Consider the following 17,532-nt stretch of genomic DNA (forward strand, 5'->3'; position numbering starts at 1 on the left):
AAGCCGTCATGAAGCCACAGTTGCAGCAAAAAGCCATCAGCATGTTCAGGAACTGTGAATGCGAAGGAGATGGAGCAGGCATCAGTTATGTCTGTTAGTCACAGTTTTCCTTGGTTCTAAGGCAGTATTCTTCTGGTGAGTGTTTTCAGATATTGGTAATATTTACTGCTCTTTCAAACATTTATTTTTGGTATGGTGTCTGTGTACCTGTTTCTTTTCTATTACTCATGATTGAATAGGTTAGATTCTTGTGGGTCAGCTATTTGCAGTACATGTTTATAGCAAGGGGTGAGGGGGCTGATAAGGGGCAAGGGCAGCTTCACAAAACAAAGGCTTCCCCTCTGCTACCACAGAAACACATTGTTTCCTGCAGTTATGGCGCATCTGTGTGATTATCTGTGTAGGCCCAACTGCTCTACTTCTCTGACCCAAACTGGACTTCTGAGAGCTTCTGCCACCACGCCAGATGACCCAGTAGCTGCACCTGTGCTTACAAATAATGTATATCGCTTTAGCACATCCGAGTAAGCCCCTCACCTTCCTTTCTGGTATTTTCTAAGAGCTTCCTTTATTGATCCCTCTCACCATTCTCAAGGGCTTATTCTGTTCACTCCCTCCTATACACTTATACTCAACCTCACCTTCCTTTGGTAGACATACAAATACATATAAATATAATGTATATATATACCAATGCATATAAATATAATATATTTTGGAGCCTGAGGATTATTTGTCTCCTGGTTTCATTCAAAATGGAGTCTGTGCAGCATTTTCCTCCCTTTTTGCTTTTGTAATAATTCCAGGAGGAGAGGGGGTAAAAGTATTCATGCTATTAGTTTTTTTTAATTTAATTTTTTATTGTAGTTGATTTACAATATTGTGCCAGTTTCTACTGTACAGCAGAGTGACTCAGTTATACACGTGTAGACATTCTTTTTTTTAATATTCTTTTCCATTATGGTTTATCACAGATATTGAATATAGTTCCCTGGGCTATACAGTAGGCCCTTGTTGTTTATCCATCCTATATATGATAGTTTGCATCTGCTGACCCCAAACTCCCAGTCCTTCCCTCCCCCACCCCCCTCCCCCTTGGCAACCACAAGTCTGTTCTCTATGTCTGTGAGTCTGTTTCTGTTTTGTATATAGATAGGTTCATTTGTGCCATATTTTAGATTCCACATATAAGTGATATCATATGGTGTTTGTCTTTCTTTCTGACTTACTTCACTTAGTATGATAATCTCTAGGTCCATCCATGTTGCTGCAATGGCATTATTTCCTTCTTTTTATGGCTGAGTAGTATTCTGTTGTATATATGTACCACATCTTCTTTATCCATTCATCTGTCGATGGACACTTAGGTTGTTTCCATGTCTTGGCTATTGTGAATAGTGCTGCTGTGAACATAGGGGTGCATGTATCTTTTTGAATTATAGCTTTCTCTGGGTATATGCCCAGGAGTGGGATTGTTAGATCATATGGTAATTCCATTTTTAGTTTTCTGAGGAACTTCCACACTGTTTTCCATCGCACTGTTAGTTTTCAAACACAGCTAAATCCTCTTATGTGCCAGGCTGATCACAATGCAATCAAAGATAAAAATGAGCTGTCCCGGCCCTCACCTTGTTCACAATCCTACATATTGTGTTAAGGGAACTTGGAAGCTGATATGCTGAACTGGGAAAGTCGTGCTCACTCTCTGCATTGTCAGTGTGGCATTGGGAAAACCATTAAACTTGTCTAACTTTCAATTTTCCACATATGAAATCAAGATATTTAATTGTTTTGGTACATAGCATCTGTAAAGCATACTGTAGATGCATAAAAATATTCCAAATTACTTTATACATATCTTGAGAGGTGATTCCTCTAATTAGGAGGATTTAGGTAATTGATGTTTATAAAGAATAATAGAAGTGTTACTGGAATTTTCCATTTAATCACCAAAATAAATACTAAAAAGTATTATCTACCAAGCTTCATAAGTGTTACCAAAATGTCTATGGCTACACAGCAAACAATTGGCTAAGCAAATATTCAAACTCAGCCTCATTCAATGCCAAAGCCCATGCTTTTTCCAGTGCACCATATCGCCTTTCCCCGGAAGAGGGTAATTTCTTCCAGAAAACTCTTAATAACCACACATCAACCTTAACAAGCTTCTAATACTTTAGGAGTCAATTAAATATCTCCTTGTTAGACAAACTAGCTACCCTATCCAAATCAACCCTCACAGAATATTCATTATTTGCTATATTATAGAATTCTGCTTATTTCCTTCACAACACTTATTATGACTTGTAATTTTTTTTACTTCTGTTTTACCTGTTTATTCTGTCTCCTGGACCTGCTCAATATACTATACCAACGCTATGCAATAGCATAATGTATAGCACCTGGGAAGTATCCAATCCAGATTGATTAAATGAATGAATAAATGGGCTAATGAACAAATGAATGAATTCAGTACATGAAAGATACTCAGCCAATCCATGAAATATATTGGGCCAGTATCTCAAAGAAAGAACCTAGTAGAAATCAATATCAAGTAACAGATGAAGTTATATAGAGAATTAAAAAGACACTTTAGAAATGCTCAAGGGTATTGATCATTTGTAATAATATCTCATCATGAACCAGAAATGGTGGCAGACACCCTCTCCTCTTCCCTCTTGTCTCCCTCCTGAGATGACCTATCATAGGACTCTAGTTTGGTTGGGGAAGAAATGGGCCTCTGAAAACATGGTAAAGATATTCTACACCAGGGAAGACAGAGGCCTTTGATGGAATTTTTATTATTTTGTCAGCTCTGAAGCTCCACATGCCTCTAACAGTATGGGCAGATGATGAGAAGCAGTGAGGTCCAGAGGAGAGAGATTGAAAAATTATCTATTCAGCCATTATACTAGGTCTGAATTTAAGGGAGTGGCAAAGAGGATCTTCGGGGTTATTTTCTAGATTCATAACGTAGGGAGAAGTGTTGCCTAAGAATAGAGTTAATGTATTTCTCTGGCATATTTCTCAGGAGCCTCAATGACATTTAATGTGTAATGTGTAGGAGGCCCCAATATGAAAGAACGACTGAACTCCACGCTTGCTTAGTACAGACAAGAAGCAATTGGTTTAAATTAGAGATGTTTTCAGTAGTTATATATTAGGAAAAAATTTTTTTTAAGGTTAAAAGATGTTAGAAGTTGCTTTGAAGAGTTTTAAGAAAGGTCTTGACAATTCTTTGAGTTTTTTTCAGTTTGGTCTTGCCTGAAGACATGAACCAGGTGGTTTCTCAACATCCCAGTAGTTGTGTGAGTCTATGATAATATAAAGGAGCACTTCTTATACTTCACAGATTCTCCCATATTTCCATTTTTTAAAATGGGTTTATTGAGGTATAATTGACATTTTACAAATTGTGCATATTTAAAATGTAAAATTTGACAAATTTTAACAAACACCTGAGAAACCATGACCACAATCAGAAAATGAACATATTTATTACCCTCAAAAGTAATTTATTTTTAAATATCTACAAAGGCTAGATGTTATAGAGAGGTACATTTTGACTCAAATTAAGAATTTTATAATAATAATAATTATAATGTCCAATCTGAAAAAAACATGGACCACCAAAGATATGAGTTTATTGTCATTTGAGATGTTCAGTGAGGTAGAGATTGAATGTGATATCCTCTTTGTTCCTCTCAATTCCAAGATGCTCTGATTATCTGAAAATCAGTGTTTCCATTATTTCCATCTTTCAAGGAATATGTCTTATTATTTTTAATTGTCTTATCAATCTTATACTGAAACTTTTGAAATTAGAAAAAAGAAAAATAAACCCACAAAATCCTAATGTCACAGCATAACCATTATTATTTTTGGCATAAAAAATAATCCTTCTAGTCTTTTTTCCAAATGCATATTTTATTTCATAGTTGATTGTACTTTTACTGTCCGTACCACTTTGTACAACTTGTTTCACTCAATAATATTTTCTCCTTAGTTACTATAAATTTTTTCAAATCCCTTAACTTGTTAATTTGAAACAATTATTGATTCACAGGAAGTTGAAAAAATGTACAAGGAGGTGCTGTGTACCCTTCATCCAGTTTCAACCAGCAGTAAGAAGCACTGGGGAATGGAATCTAGTCACACACTCCTGAAAGGTTTACAATACTATAAGAATATAAATGCTGACAAGCCCCCAGAGCATCCCTGAGGTGAAGTAGTCCACATACACTTAGCCTCATCTCTTGTGACATTGTCAGTCCCCGTGTGGGGTAATTAAAGACATTGGAAGTCATGCCTGGGAATTGTTAAGACCTTTGTTGTTTTGTCAATATGTATGCTGTTTCTTCTGCCCTGCATCCTTTATAAAACCTAAGTAAATGGTGCTGTTTGAAGCCGATGGTGTCTTTTGAATGCGATTGCCAATATGAGCCTAAGACATCCTTTAGTGGTTTTTTAGGGTTCAATTCTCCCTATCCCACAAGGATTTGACCCAATTTTGGCAACGATGGGCAGGGCAAAGGGCCTCTTTTCAGGAACTGCATTGATGTTCAAGCTCTTTCCTGTTTTCTGACCTTGTCTCCCTTTTCACCAGTCTGTGAATCTGTATCTAGGCTCAGGGGTGAAGAAAACTATTACTGATGATATGATCTTCCAAATATTTTTTTCCTTTTTTAAACTTTTTTAAATTGAAGTATATTTGATTTACAATATCGTGTTAGTTTCAGGTGTACAGCACTGTGATTCAGTTTTATATATATATATATATATATATATATATACACATATACACACACACACACACATATGTGTATATATATTCTTTTTCAGATTCTTTTCCCTTATAGGTTATTACAAAATATTGAGTAGAGTTCCCTGTGCTATACAGTAGGTCCTTGTTGGTTATCTATTTTATATATAGCAGTGTGTATATGTTAATCCCAAACTCCTAATTTATCCCTCCCCCCCACCCCCAAATATTTTCTCTTAAGCCATAACCTTGGCTTTGTGTTTCAGTTCAAAAGCCAAGACTCTGACTCTGTTATCTGTGCATTCTGGAATCTCAGCTCTTCTCTGAGGAAGTAAAGGTCAAATGCCTTAGCTATCTTGGTTCTGTCTTTAAATATCATCTTGCTGTACCTGTCAGATGAGGCAGAGTACTATTTTGTGGCATAAAGATCAGCTTTGGTACCAAACACGCCTTGGTTCACATCTCAGCTTCAGCTTTTAGTGGGTGTACAATATGCAGCAAATCACTTAACCTCTCTGAGTCATTTAATAAAAGCTGACAGTTTTAATTACTCTTTGGTTATGCCTATTCTTCTTTCAGATCCTCTCAATTCTTTTTCTCTGATGCCACAAAGATTTCACTTTCCTTGTGTTAGAGTAATGAACCATATTTAAGTAGCAGTCCTTCCCTTCGCCAGTTTTAAAAGTGAAATATCATGTTTGTACCTCCATCACCTTTGCTTCCTGGTGTGACAATCTTCAGAAAACTGAATGGCAGAAGAGATGTAGGAAGGGAAGAAAACCCACACCTGTGTGACTGCAACAATTTCTGCCTTGCTTTCCTAAACCTCTCCAACATCTAGCAGTGCCAGAGCACAGATATTCTACCAGCACATCTTTTGTTAAATCTCGTTCTTATTTCTTCAACCTCTGTCAGATTCTGCTTATGAGAAAACCACTCTCTTCCTGCCGCCCCTCTCTCTGTCTTCTCTATCTACAATCGTCACAACAGTCTTGAAAGAGGAAGCCAAAAGCTCTCATAAGCAGAAACTAACACACCATTGTAAAGCAATTATACTCCAATAAAGATGTAAAAAAATAAAAAGTATATATATATATACTTTAATAATACTTAAAAATAAATAAACCTGATGCCAAAAATAAAATAAAATAAGGTCCAAAGAAAAAAAGTGATGATCATACCTACCTCACAGGTTTTAGAGAAGATCAGGTGGGCTCACTGATTAGAAATTCCTTTGTAAATTGTAAAGTGCCATACATGTGTAAGTATTGTTGTACTGGTAGTAGCCATAGCAGCAGGAAGGCAGCAGCAGTAATATTCCTGGCACCAGATAAAAAACAATCAGGGATACAAACCTGTCTGGCCATGTCTGGCTAATTGTTAGAACAGGTGATCAGAAATTTATTTGCATAAGAGACTGAGGTGTTCCTGGGAAATTCCTTATTTTGAGGATAGAAAGCAGCACAGTGAATTTGACACATTAACAAAGCTACTGAAGATGATTAATTAATGTTGCAGCACCTGGAGACTGTAGAAACCTCCTATCAATCATGAAGATCTGAAACTGGTACCAAAAGCCTTGGTCACTGAGAGGCAGTAGTGATTCTGAGTACAGTGTGATGGCAGCCATTTGAAATTACCCCTCCATCTGAATGATTCTTGTGTCATTAGGAGAAAAAGTGGCTGTAATGAAAATCTAGATGAAATTTTTTTTAAAAACCTGGAAGAAAACACTGGGCCACCTGCACCAGGCTTTTTGTATCCCTCTAACAGAAGGCAACATGCAAAGTGGAGGTAACGAAATGCCAAGAAGTATTGATACGTTAAGACGTCCAGGAGTATTTGGGGAGTAATTGGGGGAGCATACAAAGATTGATAAGAGAGGGCCCCTGAATTAACAAATATACCCTTTAGCTTGGAAGATAGTATTAACATTTAAGAAGCATTGAGAACAAGCAAACACAAACCAATAAGGCAAACCTACACCAAGTGCCTGTGCATGAACTAGTTATAACAATTTGGGCACTAAAAATAACTTGCAGGCTAGCAGAGGTCTGTGGGTCACAATTTGAGTAGCTATAAATTTGATAAGTGATCCTGTTCTTTCTCTCTCCCTCCCTCCCTCCCTCCCTCCCTCTCTCTCTCCCTCTCTCCCTCCCTCCCTCCTCCCTCTCTCTCTTGCTCTCTGGCTCTCTCTCGCTCTCTCTCGCTCTCGCTCTCTCTCTCGCTCTCTCGCTCTCTCTCGCTCGCTCTCGCTCTCTCGCTCGCTCTCGCGCTCTCGCTCTCACACACACACACGCACGCACGCACGCACGCACACACGCACGCACACACGCGCGCACAGAGACTCATGCGCCTCTCCTATGAGCTTTCCTGTATTGCTGCACTAAAGTTTCTAAGTATTTATATCTAAGGTACCCTCTATCCTTAGTGAGATAAGGAAAAGGAATTGGCTTCTTCTATTACTCCATTCCCCTTGAGAGTCTTCCTTAATTTCATAAATAGCAATAAAAATATTATGATTCTTAAAAATAAATAAGTCCACGTCTACAGTATCACATTGTTTTCCAGAATTATCTTGCTGCAAAAAATAAAAACCTTCCAAAAATCCTACCAAAAAAATATTTGAATGCAGATCTTTGGTTCTTGGAAACCTGAAGCTTCTCTTCTCTGGATTGGGTTTCTAGAAGACAGTTTCTCTCCCCTCTAGACATGTGCAGCCCCGTTGTGGGTCTATATATGCTCAACAAGTGTGAGGCACTAAAATTGCTATGGTTCCCATTTTGTCTTGAAGTTTTTTAGTGTCACTTACATCCCACAGTGTCAGGAAGAATTAATTATTATTATTTATGACTCAAAAGTGGAAGAGTAATGATAGGAATGTAGTTTCTTCTAGCCAATAATAAATTGTTATTTGACTATAGGTGACGTGTTTATTAGACACTGGCTATACTAAACAAAAATAACTAAGGTTATTGCACAGGCATCATATATCATGAAACCATTTTTCAGTGAATAGCTTTGAATTCTTAGAATCATTGAATCTTAGACCTAGAAGAAACTTCAACAATCATATAGTACACTGTACATTTTTCAAAATCAACATTATAAACAGTTCATTTTCATTAAAGATAATTTGGAAAATATAGAAAGACAGTGTCACATCTAGTCCCATTACCCATTACCTACAAGCATTTTGAATATTATATGTCCTTTCTTGCAGCCTACTTTCTATGCAAAGGTGACTTATTTTATAAAAATATAAGTAATACTGGATATACAATATTATGTTGTGATTTTGCACTGAAAATTATATTGTAAATATTTTCTACACTATTATGTAACCTTCCCAAATAGCATTTTACATAGTTTTGCAAAATAATTTACCAAATGCTATACCATAAGTTACTTAAACATTCTTCTTGTAATTAATAATTAATTGATACATTAATTTTCATGATCATAAATTATACAGAAATTAATAATTTATGAAAACATTATCTTGCCTATGCAGGGTCACCTTACACTAACTCCTTCATCTTGTATAACTGCTATACTCTTGTTCACCCCACAAAAAATAGAATAAAATTTAAGTTTTAGTCCAATCTGGTAAATTTCATTAAGTCTAGTGATTTAAACTGAGTTTCATTTGGAAGAGCCCAGATTTCAGATTTTCTTTGCATCTACTGTTATTTCTAAGAAGTCTGTAGGGCTTAACTGTACCTCAGGGCACTGGGGAGAAAAGATGGATTCCATAAGATGGCATTGATCTGATCCCCTCCCTGGGTGTTCTCCTGGCATTTGCCACTAAAATTTTGGCTGATGCAATTTTTGACCTGTTTTCCTGACAACTTGGCCCAGTCTTAGATCCTAGTGGTACCTGAGAATTCTCTGAAGTCTTGATATGTGTCAGTTAGCTTTAGCTGCCTAATAATCCATCCTAAAATTTAGTGGTTTAAAACAACTTTTTTACTCATGATTCTTCTGGGCACTTTTATGTCTGGGCCAGGCTCACGGGAGCAAGCTGGGCTTGCTCATGCATTTATGGTCAGTTGGCAGATCAGCCGGGGGATGGGTGGCCTCCTAGGTCCCCATTCACATGTCTGGTGGTGGGCAGGGGCAATGGATGTTACTAGCCCACATACTCCTTGTTATCCAGCAGGCTAGCCCGGACTTTTTCATATGGCAGCCAAGTTCCCAAAGCAGAAAGAGGGCAAACTCCAGTGCACTATTGCTTTTCAAGCCAACGTTTACATGATGTTTGCTAATGTCCCATTGGCCAAAGCAATTGTAAGAGTACACTACCAATGGGCATGGATAGAGGGAAAGAAATATTTTGTGGCCATTTTCATAATCTCCAGCATGCTGTGCGTGTCATTCAGTTATAGCCACCAGAGCCGTAGCAACCCAGTCTGGTATACTACCCAGTTAGACTGTAGGCAACCCACTGGGGGCATGCAGAAATTCCCTGATGCCATTTGAGAACCAAGGGCAGCTTTGGAGTACTAGCTGTAGTTCTCTTTCTAACCACTCCACTGTCCCTTGTTTCTGAAGCACGTGGTTGAATGACTCCATCTCAGCTTACCTCAGCTTCTCTTAAATACCTCCTGTGTCTGCCAGGATTCCTAGTTGCAAATGATAGGATTCATAGACTAATTTAGTACAAAACGTGTATTAAAGTATGTTAGGTAACCATAGGGAAAAGAATTTGAAAAAGAATAGATACCTGTATACATATAACTGAACCACTTTGCTGTACACCTGAAACTAACACGACATTGTTAATCAACTATACTCCAATATAAAATAGTTTAAAAAATAAATTAAAAAATAAAGTATGTTAGGTAGACATTCTGAAAGGATCAAAGAATGGATCTAGGTGCTATACTCTCAGGAGCAAAGTATCAAGAGTTAATACAGCTTGGGAAAATACACAATTCTATCACAGACGCGCTACTCAGGTTTTTGACACTGGATGCCAGAAACTCCACCACAGCTGAAGGTCAAATTCCTTAGCCCCTCTACTTCCTAGATGATCAACCCTTCTCACATGCAACCATTAATTCATGTTGCTGACTCCAAGTTGAACACTGAGGTTAAGAAAGTGGGTCACATGCAGAACTCTAGAGACAAGGAAATCTCGAGATGTAGTTTTTAAACTTCTGGCTGAAAAGTAAGCTAGAAGGTGGTTGGAATGGGTGCTACGTGATCTAATCTCTAGTATTTATTGTAGCTTCCTATTCTAAACTCCAGGATTAGAGAAGGGAGATCAGGATGCATAACTGACCATCTGGTCCCCCCATATCAATCTCTCCTTTTCTTCCTACAATCTCATGAGCTTGAAGGAAATGGATTCTACCTTCTCTCTGGTGAGGATTTGATCTACAAATAGGGGCACTGAGCCTTATGGTGGATGGGGCATTTTGGGGTTTAGTTCCCTAGAAGCATACCCTGAGGAAAAGATCTAATGATTTATAAGGGAAGTGCTCTTGGAATAAACTTAAAAAAAAAAAGTAGGAACAGAATAGCAGGATGAGGAAGTAGGAAAAGGCAAGCCAGGTTGCAACTTTCAGCAAAATCCTTAGGAGGACAGCTGTAGCCTGATCCTGCGGGGCAGCTCTGAAGTGTAGTACCTGAGTTTGTCCCAATTAGAGACGAGAGTGCTAGGCTTTCATATCAATACTAGTGCCTTCTTCAGCTGTTGTTGGCTAAGGGCCGTGTCTTAGTCTGTTCGGTTTGCTGTAACAAAAATATCATAGACTGTGTGACTTAAACAACAAACATTTAGTTTTCAGAGTTCTGGAGGCTGGGAAGTCCAAGGTCAAGGCACCAGTAGATTTGGTGTCTGGTGAGAGCCCTCTTCCTGGTTCGTATATGGCTGCCTGCTGGCTGTGTCCTCACAAGGCAGAAGCGGCAAGAGAGCTCTCTGAGGTCTCTTTTTTTTTAATTTTTAACGAAAGTATAGTTAATTTACAAAGTTGTGTCAGCCTCAGATGAACAGCAAAGTGATTCAGCTGTATATGTGTATCTATGTCTTCTTTTTCAGATTCTTTTCCGTTATGGGTCATCACAAGACATTGAATATAGTTCCCCGTGGTACAAAGCAGGTCCCTGTTGTTTATGTATTCTATTAATAGTAGTGTGTTTCTGTTAATCATCTGGGGTGTCTTTTATAAGGGCACTAATCCCATTCGTGAGGGCTCCACGATCATGACCTAATCACCTCCTGTAAGTCCCACCCCTTTGGGGTTAGGATTTCAACATATGCATTTGGAGGAGTGGGAACACAAATATTCAGTTTATAACAGACCACCACAGGGTTATATAAACGCCTAAGCAATTCCAGCTCTCTGCACCTGTGGGCAGAGCCGACTTCGGGAACCCAATAACAATCCTCCAACTGGGGAGTAGGAAGGAAGTTGAAGGCAAAGTACTTGAAGCTGGCAGAGGGATGTACAGAAACAATTAAAAAAACCACACGATGGGAGTTCCCTGGTGGACCAGTGTTTACGATTCCAGGCTTTCAGTGCCAGGGGCCTGGGTTCAATCCCTGGTCCAAGAACTGAGATCCCACAAGCCATGCGGCACGGCCAAAAAAAAAAAAAGATCAGGGCCTGGATTTGAATACGTGTGATGGCATAGTGGCTTAGCATTCAACATCCATTCCACCCTCCAGCTATTCTGCAGTGGCTTGAAAGCAAAAACTAAATTTCCCAGGCTTCCTTGCAATTAGAATTCTGGGAGCGATTTAAAACCAGGCACGTCCACGCAGAGGAGATGAAGGAAGAGGAAGGATGGGGAGAGTGGGAAAGAGAGACAAAATTAAAGGAAGGAACAAAAGGGAAAGAAGAGAGATAAAGAAAGGAAGAAGGGAGAGGAAAGGGAGGAAGGAAATTTCCCTATTTCCATTGCCTGTTCCCCTCAGCTCATGTTCATTGGACTAGCAGTAAACATAGCTTCTCACTGGTCCCTCTGCTAATGCTGTTACTTTAGAAAGTTGGAGACTTCCATCTAGGTGTCGACTGAAAAAAAAAAAAAAAAGCACAACATGAAAGTTGTGAGTTAAGTTTTATTGGGGGCAAAATGAGGACTATAGCCCAGGAGACAGCATTTCAGATAGCTCTGAGAAACTGCTCCAGAGAGGTGGGGGGGAGGGTCAGTGTATATGTGATTTGGGGGAGGGGGGAGTAGGTGCAATCAAGCACATATTTTTTGCATAAGGTTCTGCTAGTCTCGTGAAGGTTACTGCTAGTCGCGAGGAGCAGACATCACCATGAAGGATTTTAGTGCTTTTCTAGATATGAGGAGATGCAAGAATTGGGCTCCTAAAATCGTCTCCGGAAAATCTGAATACCTCTCTGAATACCTGTTCTGCCAGTTTCTTCCAGAGCACAGAGTGCCTCATTTCTGATCTCCACCCTAAACTTCTCTCAGGGTGTATTGAAGGTCAGCAACTGCAGTGGCTCATAATTTAATCCTTGTAGGGGTAGACAGCAAGTGCCAATTTGTAGGTGACATAGGTTACTTCTTCCTAGGACACAGCAGAGGAGTAGGAGTCTAATTATAACTCCACTTCTCTACCAACTCAGATGTGTAAAAAGTAATTTTCTTTCTTTCCTTCTTTCTTTCTCTTTCCTTCCTTTCTTTTTTTCTTTTTCTTTCCCTTTCTTTCTTTCTCTCTCTCTCTCTTTTAAAACAACTGAATCGGGCTTCCCTGGTGGCACAGTGGTGAGAGTCTGCCTGCCGATGCAGGGGACGCGGGTTCGTGCCCTGGTCCAGGAGGATCCCACGTGCCGCGGGGCGCCTGGGCCCGTGAGCCATGGCCGCTGAGCCTGCCGTCCGGAGCCTGTGCTCCGCAACGGGAGAGGCCACAACAGTGAGAGGCCCGCGTAACGCAAAAAACAAAAACAAAACTGAATCTGAACTTCCCATTTTCCCACGATGGTAGAAAATATCAGTTCAGTCATTCTTGGCTTCTCTAATCCTTCTCAGGGTTGTGCCACAGTCCTGGAATCTTACACAATGTCAAGGAATGTTGGGGGGCAAATCGGGAGTTTATGGCTGACCTTCAAGTTATAGACTGTTGGTCATCAGTGGACACAGGTTATCATAGGTCATTGCCAAGAGGCTCACTGCTCCATCTACATGGCCTCTTCAGATTCCCAGCTGTCCCCTGCTTCTAGATTGCAGATGGAACCCAGGAATCTTTTTCACGGCTTTCTGTGGTCCCATCTGCCACAAGGCCGGTCCTCTTTCAAGCCATGCCACCTCCCCAGGTGTGTGTAGCACGTGGGGGTATTGGGGTGGGGGGACTCTCAAAATGCTTTGTCTTACTTGAAATAATAGGATAAATCAAAACATTCTTCTGACTGGGATATACTGACAGTGCAAAATATCTTTTAATTCATCTTGCAGTTTGAGCTGAAATATTCGCCCCCTGAACCTTGATCTTTTCCTCTATTTTTCTAGAGGAAAAAAATTAACTATAGCCTGCAAAAGAAAATTTGTAAAAAACAATCTCACACTTGCCTTGTTGTTTTCATCCTCCTAATCCCCAAAGTTGGTAAATCACAAAAACAACTTTAACAACTATTCTCTGCAGATCTCCAGTGAAATGTTGAAAGACTCTCTACTTGACCTCATTCCTTTCAATATTTGAGTTGTTCCTGGCAAGACATTGGGCACAGGAAGACAGAAATAAGGGCTGTAGGAAGGAAGGGAGAGGTTTCAGTACCAAATGTGCAATGGCCACACATCATGCCCACTTTGAGATTAAGGCCAAGTCAAGGTCAAAGCCAGGGCTGATGACTAAAGTCCATACTGAAGGTACCCCACCCCTACCCCTTCCCTCACCTCCCAGAGTGCTCAGTAGAAAAGGTTCTAGTCGTAGCCCTATGATAATGCCTGAGAGTCCAAAACTAAGAAAATAGAGATAAGCAAGGGCTATAGCTACTGAACTGGGATAAACTGAAAGAAAAATGATTCAGTACACCTTAAATAGTCATTGCACATGTCTTACTACACTCAGTGTGCTTTGCTTAATAAGTTTTGTACTACATAAATGAGCTCTTTAAACAGGAACTGTGAATCTCATCTTTGTATAACAGTTCATGCTCAGTAAATATTTGTTGAATTTAGTTGAATTTAAAGTGTGAGTAGGTAAAAAATATGACAGATGGTTTTTAGTATGGACAATACAATAGAAAAGGAAAACAATCTAAATTATATTTATTGAATGTCAAACTCTAAGTTAACAAAACTCAGAGGCCTTATTGTTAATATACACAATTTCCTGATTATATTGGCCCAGTGCTCTACCACAGGGAAAATGTCCACAAAATATCAGACATTATCAAATAGTGTACAGGGGAAAAAAAGCTAAGAGATTATCCCTTTGTGAATAATGCAAATCTGTTAGTTTTAGAACTTTTACCTCTGTTAAGGTGTCAGTAAAACAAACAGAAGATACAACATTTTATTCAAAGATAACATAATCACTACTCAAAGAAAGGAAAAACAAACAAAACACAGTACGTGGAGAAAGAAATTCACTTAAAATGTTAACTATGAGTACTTGGGGATTGAGGAATTAGAGGTGATCTTTTCTACTTTGCTGTCATCCAAATTTTCTAGAGTGAGCAGGTACCACCTTTATAATGGAAAAAAGAAACGTATTTTAAAAGAAAGAAAGATACAAGTAGAATTAGAGTCCAGAAAAGGATGTCTAAAATGAGCAAGAGAAAAAGTGGATTCGCGCCTATGGACAAAACAGAATACACAGTATGAGATGACAGCAGACAAAAAAGGAAACAAACTATTTCACATATATAAGCAAACATGGACTTATTCATCTTGAATAAGGAGGATTGATGGTGGAGAGGCAAATTTTGGATAATCAAGAGGAAAAAATGGTCCCATCTGTGATAGAATAATGTCCCCCTCCCTGCCTGGCCCCAGCAAATATTCATGTCCTAATCCTTGGAACCTGTGATTATGTTGCCTTACAAGGCAACAGCGACTTTGCAGATGTAATTAATTGAAGAAGCTGTTTAAGTACTTATTTATTTATTTGGCCACATAGGGTCTTAGTTGCGGCGTGTGGGCTCTACGTTGCAGCTTTACGTTGCTGGCTCCAGAGTGCACGTGCTCAGTAGTTGCGGCTTGCAGGCTTAGCTGCCCCGGGGCATGTGGGATCTGAGTTCCCCGACCAGGGATCAAATCCGCATCCTCTGCATTGGAAGGTGGATTCTTAACCACTGGACCACCTGGGAAGTCCGAAGAATCTTAAAATGAGGACGTTAACTTCAATTATCTAGGTGGGGCCAATGTAATCATAAGGGTCCTTATAAAAGGGAGGCAGGAGACTTAGCGTCAGAGACGAGGTGTGATGATGGCCACAGAGGTTAGAACGGTGCACAGTCATGAGCTAAGGAACGGGGGTGGCCTCTAGGAGCTCCAAAGGGTAAGAAAAGCAATTTTCTTCCAGAGCCTCCAGAAGGAAGGCAGACCCACCAACACCTTGATTTTAGCCCAGTGAGAATGATTTTGGACTTCTGATGTCCATAACTGTAAGATAAGTTTGTATTGTTTTAAGCTATGAATTTTGTGGTCATTTGTTACAGTAGTAGTAGAAAGTTAATATACTACTCGTTCATGCATTCATTCAGCTCCGGTTACAGCCATAGACTGTTTATTGTACCGAACACACTAAGGCCTCTGCTTGGAACACCCCTTCCATCCATCTACCTACATCCTATCTTGTTCTTCAAAAGTAGTTTAAACCATCACTTCCCCTTTGGAATGTTTGCCTGCCCTGGGCTCCTCCGCTGTCCAGTACCTCCGGGCACATCTCCTTTTCAGCACTTACCACACTTGAGTTGCAATCACTGATAATTGTATTCTTGTTTGTACCACTTTGCCAAGGTCTTGCTTAATAAGTGGCTTCCTTACTTGTTCCTTAGTTATTTGCCTGGTCTCTCCAACGTAACAAGCTTACAGAGGACAGGGCCTACTCCTCTGTGTGTGTACACATACACACACACGTCTTTCCTGCGTATGTTTAATACACAGTGCTCCCCAAAAGCAGCATCAAATAAATGCTCATTCAAAAAAGAATGAACCAGTCTGCTTTGTAACAAATCATTTCTCAAGTAATCAAGAGGGTAAACATCTGTGATACTATTATAACGCATTTTTATTATACCATTTACTCTAACCTGCTGTAAGAAATGAAGCTCACTTATTCATTTTTCTTCTTGGGGAGGAACTCTGAATAGCGCTTTTTGCTAGTCAAAATTATCTAGTTTTCATATTGATGGGTCTTTCACTTCAACCATCAGATGCCGTATCCAACACAGCCAAAACTTGTTTATGGATTTGACATATATTAACTGGTTGCCTACTATGTGCAAGTACTGCTTAGGATGTGGAGAAACAAATGAATAAATCAAAGCTTCAATTTTTGGAGGGGGGAAGAGAAGCAAATGAATACTACCAAACAGAACACTCTAAAGAAAAGAAGTAACATAATGATAAAGAGATGAGTGAGTTATTTTTCCCTTGGAGTAGAAAACCAGTCTTTAGTGAGACAAATACGGTGGTCAACAAGAGAGCAGGTGGTAGTAGTTAAGAACCAGGACTTTAAAGTTAAATGGAACTGGATTCAAATGTAGTTCCACCACTCACACTGTGCCCTTGGACAAATTACTTAACTTCCCTGAGCCCAACTTGCTCATCAGTGTTAAAGAAAAAAAAAAAAAAGCCAAAAAGCTAGGGGGCAGGTGGATAATAGGCATACGCTCATGAGGTTATTATGCGAATTATATGAAACTCATACAAAATGCCTAACATGGTGCCAGGCACCATGGCAAGCAGTTAATGCATAGTGGCTACTATATATTCAAAGCAGTGAATAACATTTCTGAATTATTTCAAAACCAGGTTTTTTACATGATATTACATGTTGTTAAAAAAAAAAATCATTCACTCTACAAATACTAAGAAATGCAGAGGATGCTACTGTGCTCCACCCAGCTTCCTCCTCCTGGATGAGGAAATCATTCCCCCAGGAGCTGCCAGGAGCTTGGCTGCCAAAGGCTCACAGCTGATCCCCTTCGGGAATTTTGCTCTGAACTGCCTCAGCTAAGGTTACGCCCCCTTCTGGTCAAGCAGGAGAACCAAAGCCAACGCTCTTATTTCAATTTGGATCAGTTATGAAGGGCCACCCCAACTCCAGAGCCTGCGATGCCTGAGGCCTCTGTAGAAACCTCTTCTGTTCTCCTCATTCCCTCACAGAGATTGTTCCCAACCCACCCCCATAAACTTGCTCACCAGTTTCTATCTCAGAGTGGGCCTCCTCAAGGAAGCTGAATTAAGTCAAGCAGCCATCAGATGGGCAGGGCACTGCTGTGGAGCAGGGTTGACAAACTTCTTTTGTGGAAGGAGAGATGGTGCTTTTGGCTTTGGTGGACCATATGTTGTCCGTCGCATTTAGCGGCTCTGCCTTTCTAGTGTGAGAGCAGCCATAGACAATACATGAATGAATGGGTGTGGCTGTGCTCCAGTAAGGCCTTATTTTATGGACCCTGAATTTGAATATCATAATTACCATATCACAAAATATTCTTATTTTTATTTTAAAATGTCTGACAAGATTCTTAGCTCATGGGAGTTCAAAGGATGTAACTGGATTTATTGTAATCATTTCCTAATATGCAAATAGCAAATCATGTTGTACACGTGAAACACGTTATATGCAGATTACACCTCAA

This window comes from Aethalodelphis obliquidens, unplaced genomic scaffold (assembly GCF_003676395.1).
Source record: "Aethalodelphis obliquidens isolate GAN/ISIS:26980383/991018 unplaced genomic scaffold, ASM367639v1 scaffold98, whole genome shotgun sequence".
In the NCBI taxonomy this organism is placed as follows: Eukaryota; Metazoa; Chordata; class Mammalia; order Artiodactyla; family Delphinidae; genus Aethalodelphis; species Aethalodelphis obliquidens.